This window comes from Bison bison, unplaced genomic scaffold (genome assembly GCF_000754665.1).
Source record: "Bison bison bison isolate TAMUID 2011002044 unplaced genomic scaffold, Bison_UMD1.0 scf7180017864492, whole genome shotgun sequence".
NCBI lineage: Eukaryota > Metazoa > Chordata > Mammalia > Artiodactyla > Bovidae > Bison > Bison bison.
Window position 1 is genome coordinate 1,695,079 of NW_011495051.1, and position 7,848 is coordinate 1,702,926.

The following is a 7,848-nucleotide window of genomic DNA, read 5'->3' on the forward strand; positions in this document are numbered from 1 at the left end:
GGTTTGCGACCCTTTTTGATTTGTTGGTGGTGGGGCAACAGAGCTGTGCTCCAGGAATCTTGAGTTCTGTCTGAAGATACCATCCTCCACGTAGGTGGGGGCTCAAAGACATTGTTATGCATATTTCTTTGAGTAGGAACCAGGACTCCGTCTGGAGGCTGTACCAACCTTTGATTATTTCTCCTGTTTCTGTATCCCCTCCCTTCCCTGCTTAGCAATTGTTTGAATCCACCCTTTGGAACTCAGTGAAGGTCAAGGAGGCTGAATGAAGCCTATATCCTACAGGCAAGAAATGGAGAATGCAGAACTGATCTCTACTCCAGAGCCCCACAGAGTTCTACTCAGTTTTAATTTAGGGAACTAAGCAACTATGACTGTGATAACTTCCTGTCAAAATGGAGCATAGACTGCCTCAGCTTGGAGAAGAGACACTGAGTTGGAAGTATTCCTGAGTTCCAAGTTCTAGGTCTGAGTCTTGTATGATTAAAATCTCAATCCCTTGGTCTGCCATTTTGGTGTAACAGACCCAATTAGAAGTAGTTGAAAGAGTGATAACTGGAATTTAGTAGACAAAAAAAATCTCATTTCTTTTTAGAAGAATAGGCCTGAAACCCAGTCTGGACCTGGCACTTCAGGGAGCCTTGTAGCCAGGTAGCCAGTTGCCTAGTTTTATAAAAAGTAAGGTTACTAGCTTCCAGCAGACATTGTTTTGAGAATGGTGGCATCCAAGCCTGACACGACTCAGAAAACTCAAGTGTTTAGCAACACAAGGTCTAATCTGAAAGTACACCCATAGCATCGCCTAGTTATTTCCCAGGATATCTGAACCATAGCTACTCTATTTTGACTTTTAATTGTAAACTTTTCCTTATTCGCCAAAGCAGATTTCACCGTTAATGACGTCAGTGTTTCTCTAGATATGAGAAGATGCAAGAATTGGGACTCATAAAATCTTCTCCTGAAAAGATCTATCTGAAGGCCTGTTCTGCCAGTTTTTCCCAGAGCACAGAGTGCCTCACTCCTGACTTTTACCCTGAACTCCTTTCAGGGGTGTTGAAAGTCAGCAGTTCAGCGGCCATGATTTAATCTTTGTAGATGTAGATGGCAAGTGTCAGTCTTCAGTTGGCAGAGCCCCTTTTTGCTCATAAACTTGACCATAATTTTGAGGGGGGCATTTCATGACCATTTTATCCCATGGTGCTGAGAATGTCCATTCTCAGGTTTGGCAAAGATTTTGTTGACAAGCCACTCAGTGTGCTGTTACTGGACTAGGCCATAAAACAGTATCCAAAATTCTCTGGACCACCTGTCTTACTAGCCTCTTGGTCCAGGAAAATATTCCCTCTTGTTGCTTCTTCCCATATCTAGAGTTACATTGTTACCATCATTGATCTCATATAGGACTATATATTATTCTATTAGAGGCCTCAGACACACATTTGACAGTGTAAGAAACAGCAATTTTGTAAAACAGTGAAATACAAATAACATAGCCAGCAGTATTAGTAAAGTCACAAGTAAGACTTAAGTTAAGAGCTTCCATTAGATATAGCCCAGTCATCTCAGATGTATCTCAGGTCATCTGACTTAGTCAGCTCTGTAGAATCTTTATCTTCCAGGGAAATTATATATTGGCACCACCATCTATAAGGCACATAGCCCAGTTTTCTAGTGTTACTAGACTGATTATCCTTAGTATGGTTTAATTGTTTCCAACACAGAGGAGACTTTAAACCTAAATTACCATAGCCTGGTGTTATCTATATAAATCCATCCCATAATTCTGGGAGATTTTTCCTCCTTTGCTGAAACTTTTCTTGTTGCTCTGACTGAGCTTGAGTAATAGAAAAAAGTGCAAATTTATGGCCAGAGTCAGAGCAGGCATTATTAATTGGCCCGGTGAGGGGATCCCATCTAGTAATATCACAGTGACCTGAATATGCCTATAATTTTTTTTTTAAGTAAATTTTCTCAGGGCCAACCAGTTAGAGTCCTGTAGTAGAGCAATTTACCAAGGTAACCCAGAACTAGACACAGGTAATTGGCCACAAACCCAACAATTGAATTGATTTCTAAAACTAGCATAGAATCAGGCATATGATAGAAAAGCATTTGATTTATATGCAAAGGTCAAGATGTCAAGAAAACATAAATGTTCATATGAATCAGGTCCAGCATCTTGGGGAAGCTGTCTACCTCTGATGTCGTCATCTTCTCATCCAGGTGTAGTGTAGTTTCTCCTGATAAAAAAGTCCTTCCATCCAGGTTGGAGACAGTCCCTTAAATTATGTCCTTTTCTAGTCCTGGTTGCAGGTCATGAGGCATCTGATCTTCATTCAAAGATAGATTACTGAGATGAGCTTCAGAAACAAACTTAGGGTGTTCTTTAAGAATTCAATTAAATTTTACATTAATATCACATAACAGCCAAAGACCTATCTAAGAGATGAGTCTTACTAGATGCAGACCTCCATTAACAAACTGGGATTTAACATTTTTTGAAATATCTTTTTCTCCCTGAAGTTACCCTCATTTTTATCATATAATCAAATTAAAGCTAGTTTGTTTGCAAAATAGGTCTGTTCTCACTAACTTTGGTCTGATGATTTATATAAACATGATTGATTATAGACTTTTTATTTTGCTGAAACATTTATAGAGTCTCAGACTGAACTTTAAAAAAAAAACAGGGCTGGGAAACACACCAAAGGCTTATCACAGATTTTGCCTAATAAATCTAGGTGAATTCTTCCATTTTTAAGGTCTCAAAAATTTCTTGAGATTTTTGAACCCATGAGATAACCTTCCTAACTCATTTGATAAACTTACTGGAAACCTAAGAATTTCCAACTTTTGGAGGAGTCAGATAGAGAGAAAATATAATTGTTTTGTTTATAACGTTTAATTTTACCAAAGTATTGTCATAATTAGTTTGAGAGGAAGGTTTTCCCTACTCCCTGAAAACATAAGATTCAAACCCATAATTTTTCAGATAGAAACCATAAAAGTTATAAGCATATTCGCTGGTTCATTCAGTCCTTCTGTTAACTTTTGTGAAGTCATCAGGTTTTCAATTAGAACACCAGGACATATCAGAATGTTAAGAACTCCATATAATTTCTAGGATATCTGTATTAGTACTTTTACCATACATTATAACATGAGTGGACTTATTACTCATTTGATAATCTTTTTCATGTAATTTAACCAACCAAATAAACACAGTTTAATATCTTTCTTTGGGATGTTTCAGGGGCCCTCTGAAGCACCCCAAAGTTAGCTAGAGGTCAAAGGAGCTTTGAAAGAATTTGATTAAGTTTTATCAAAAAGATCAATTAAAAACATTTAGAACATTTGGTCAGATTTAGTCAATGTTGATGGGTGTATCATTTAGCTTGTTGATATGTCACAATGGGCGTAAATACCAAGGCTCAAGGTCTAGTGAAAGTCAGCTCCGCCATCTTGGACCTAATTGGCTTTAACCAGTTTTCTTATGGGTGTGTCATTCCTAACAAAATCAATTTATCTAACTAATCGTAATCCAATTTTAGAAAATCCTGATCATGCATAATTCTTTTTAGTATTTTTCATACCGTTTTTTTTTTTAAACTGAAAACACACTTCTTACTTTCCTTTCGCAACCAAGAACTAACTTTTATATTAACATTTTATAGATTGGTGAGCATAAATACCAGTGATAATTTCTAAAACCCTTGCTTTCTTAGAACATTTTAGGATGGCACCAAACATTATTCATTTATAGTCCCAAATCTCTTTAGTTTCTCTGTAAAAGGAAATTAGTGTTTAGTAGTAAATGTTTCAAAATCTTATTTTATTTGGAAATGACCTAACTATTCAATAGACTTCCAACACTTAGCACACTTAGCACAACCTTAGAAATTTAAGTTACGCGAATCTGGAGAGACTATTTTAGACAGATATTTCTAAAGAATAATTATTCTTAATAGAGTTTATATAAAAGCTCCTATCTCATTTACTTTTTTAGAAGTTTCTTCACTCGAGGTAATTTCCTTGTTGACAAACTTGTAACAGATATAATATTTAACTTATATTAAACCTAGGTACAATGAAAATATTCTACTTAATGTTAATTACTCTAAGACATGTCTATATTAGATAGGTCAACAAACATTAATATCAGGTATTTAATACTGAATATTTCCCAGTTCACATGAACCTGAAAATTATTGTTTAATTTAAAATTATTTGATTTGTAAGCACTTACCTTTTTTTAAGCCAAATAAATAGAGCTCATTTACAAATTAACCTCAAAAATGTTACCCAGAGACAAAGACATACCAAGAAATATTTAGACAGACACAGTGTGAGATCTAGCTTCATTTTCTAAGTTTAGTCATGAATTAGATATTACAATATAAAATTTACTAGTTTATAAAAAAACAGTTGAAATAAATAAAATTTTAAAGTCTTTTTCCCCTTTTCCCTCAGTCTCAGGAGGTAGAGATGGTCTAGATAAGTGTTCCTGAGAGCCCTGGTCTCAAGGCACAGGGAAAGAAAATCAAGTTCTAACAAAATGGCGGCAGGTCTAAACCACATGGTGGCCAGACAAAGCAAAATGGCCATCAAAAATCACAACACAGAGCACAGTTAAAACACACATATAAACCTGGCAGTCCTCATCAGACACTCCCTTAAATACAAGAATACAGTCTCTCAGAAAACCTCCTTTAGAGACACAGAACTTCAGATCCAAGTACTAACAGCTTCAAAGTTTTAAAGGGAGGAAAGGAAGCCAGGTTGAAAGGAGAAGGGGGAGGAGGCGGGAGAAGGGGGCCAAAGGAGTGGCCTTACAAACGTCTCCTGCCACCTGCAGATACCCAGGCATTATGGGACTTTACTCTGGGCCTCCAGAGAAGGGAGGACTGGAACTTGGCCCTACCAGAAATCAGACCAGACCAGAACCAGAATTCGAGTTCTCTGCCAAGAGAAGGTGATCAGTCTCCAATCCTCAGCTCAGGCTGAGGGCCCTTCGACCAGATTCCTGCATCCAGGACTGGGGGACTAGAAAAATGGGGAAGGATAAGAAGGGTTAAGAAGAGGAAAGAGAGAGGGAAGGGGAGAGAGGTCAATAAAGTCTCTTGTTCCTTACCCAGTCGGGGCACTCTGGCCAGTTGTCCGCGTCAGGAGGAGACCAGGGACAAAAGGGTCCCAGTTGCAGCCACTGGGTCTGGTCCATTGCCAGGCAAGCTGGCCCCTGAGTACCCCAAGTGGTCAGGATGTCAGTCTCAGTGAAGAAGAGTCCCACCAGAGTCGCCATTTGTTGGAGGAAGGGGGACTCCTTCCAGGGCCCGAAACTGGGCTCTTGTCTAACACTTGGAAATGAATTGTCTGAGGAGACACATATGCTGACAAAGCAAGAGATTTTATTGGGAAAAGACACCCAGGTGGAGAGCAGTAGGGTAAGGGAACCCAGGAGAACTGCTTTGCAGGCTCACAATGTCCAATGTCATGTTTTATGGTGATGGGATTAGTTTCCGGATGGTCTTTGGCCAATCATTCTAATTCAGAGTCTTTCCTGGTGGCACATGCATCGCTCAGCCAAGATGGATGCTAGTGAGAGGGATTCTGGGAAGTGGATGGACACGCGGTGTCTCTTTTTGACCTTTCCCGGACTCTTTGGTTGGTGGTGGCTTATCGGGATCTCCTGTCATAAAACAACTCATGCAAATGGTTACTATGGTGCCTGGCCAGGGTGGGTGGTTTCAGTGTGCTTCCCCTAACAATCTCATGCTGTGTCATCCCCTTCTCCTCTTGCCCTAAACTTTTCCCAGCATCAGGGACTTTTCCAAAGAATCAGCTCTGCATCAGGTGCCCAGAGTATTAGAGCTTCAGCTTCAGCATCAGTCCTTCCAAATATTGCAGCTGGAATTGTTATCATGGTTTGGTTGGGTAGGCAATCCCCCACCCGCAGTTTGCCCCAGACCACCCAAGTTTTAGTGCTGGAATTCTGGGAAAACCCTCAGTCCCAGGGACTCTGGAGGGGGCTAATCAGCCTATTGAGGACAGACCTCTTACTTGATCCCCCAACCCCCGAGAGCCAGAAAGGGAACCCTCCTCTTCCTATATGGTAATCTTCATTTATTCATCCATTCATCCTTGTTTTCAACTCCTTTATTTGGCAATTATTTACCAAGTACCTAATGAAACAGGAATCCAAGTTCTTGTTCATGGAGGTGAAGAATGAGTTTCACAGACATGGAAACACTCAAGGTAGCAAGTGAATCAGTTCAGTTCAGTTCAGTTCAGTCGCTCAGTTGTATATAGGATTCATTAAAGAGAAAGAAAGTTCAAAGACCTCAGCATAAACACTGAGAGGTGGTAAAGAGTCCCCCAGAAGAGGAAGATTATAGCAGTTTTATATGTTTACCAGTATTAATTGTACATTTTTAATTGACTCCTGTTCTTAAAATACATCACTTCTAACCAATCAGTTGAAAGGTCACATTGTTTAATTTAACATCTTTATGGTTCCTCTTGATCCTTGGATTAAGTCACCACCCTTTTTCATGCCCCCTGGCCATTTTACAATGGACCAGTGTATGGGATTAAGATTAATGATCACCAGTTGTTTTTCCCTCAGGCACATGGGACAGACATTAATTACTGCCCTTTTCTGGATCTGAGTGATGATAGTTTATCAGACCAAGGACACATTTCAGGAATTTGGGACGAAGGGTATAGCTTTAGGCAAATGGAGTGAGGAGTTCCCAGCAGCCGGGAGGAGCTACCCCAAGCCTGAGGTCAGGGGCAGCGGGCTAGAGGAGCAACCCCACGTCCAAGGAGCGGTGGCTGCACGGGCGCAGGAGCGCCAAGAGGAGCTACTCCACGTTCAAGGTCAGGAGGGGCAGCTGTGAGGAGATACCCCACGTCCAAGGTAAGAGAAACCCAAATAAGATGGTAGGTATTGTGAGAGGCATCAGAGGGCAGACACACTGAAACCATAATCACAGAAAACTAGTCAATCTAATCACATGGACCACAGCCTTGTCTAACTCAATGAAACTAAGCCATGCCGTGTGGGGCCACCCAAGATGGGCGGGTCATGGTGGAGAGATCTAACAGAATGTGGTCCACTGGAGAAAGGAATGGCAAACCACTTCAGTATTCTTGCCTTGAGAACCCCATGAACAGTATGAAAAGGCAAAATGATAGGATACTGAAAGAGGAACTCCCCAGGTCATTAGGTGCCCAATAGGCTACTGGAGATCACTGGAGAAGTAACTCCACAAAGATGAAGGGATGGAGCCAAACCAAAAACAATACCCAGTTGTGGATGTGACTGGTGATAGAAGCAAGGTCCAATGCTGTAAAGAGCAATATTGCATAGGAACCTGGAATGTTAGGTCCATGCTGCTGCTGCTGCTGCTGCTAAGTCGCTTCAGTCGTGTCCGACTCTGTGTAACCCCATAGACAGCAGCGCACCACGCTCCCCCATCCCTGGGATTCTCCAGGCAAGAATAGTGGAGTGGGTTGCCATTTCCTTCTCCAATGCATGAACCATTAATCAAGGCAAATTGGAAGTGGAGATGGCAAGAGTGAACATCGACATTCTAGGAATCAGCAAACTAAAATGGACTGGAATGGGTGAATTTAACTCAGATGACCATTATATCTACTTCTGTGGGCAGGAATCCCTTAGAAGAAATGGAGTAGCCATCATGGTCAACAAGAGTCTGAAATGCAGTACTTGGATGCAATCTCAAAAACGACAGAATGATCTCTGTTCGTTTCCAAGGCAAACCATTCAATATCACAGTAATCCAAGCTATGCCCCAACCAGTAACGCTGAAGAAGCTGAAGTTGAAT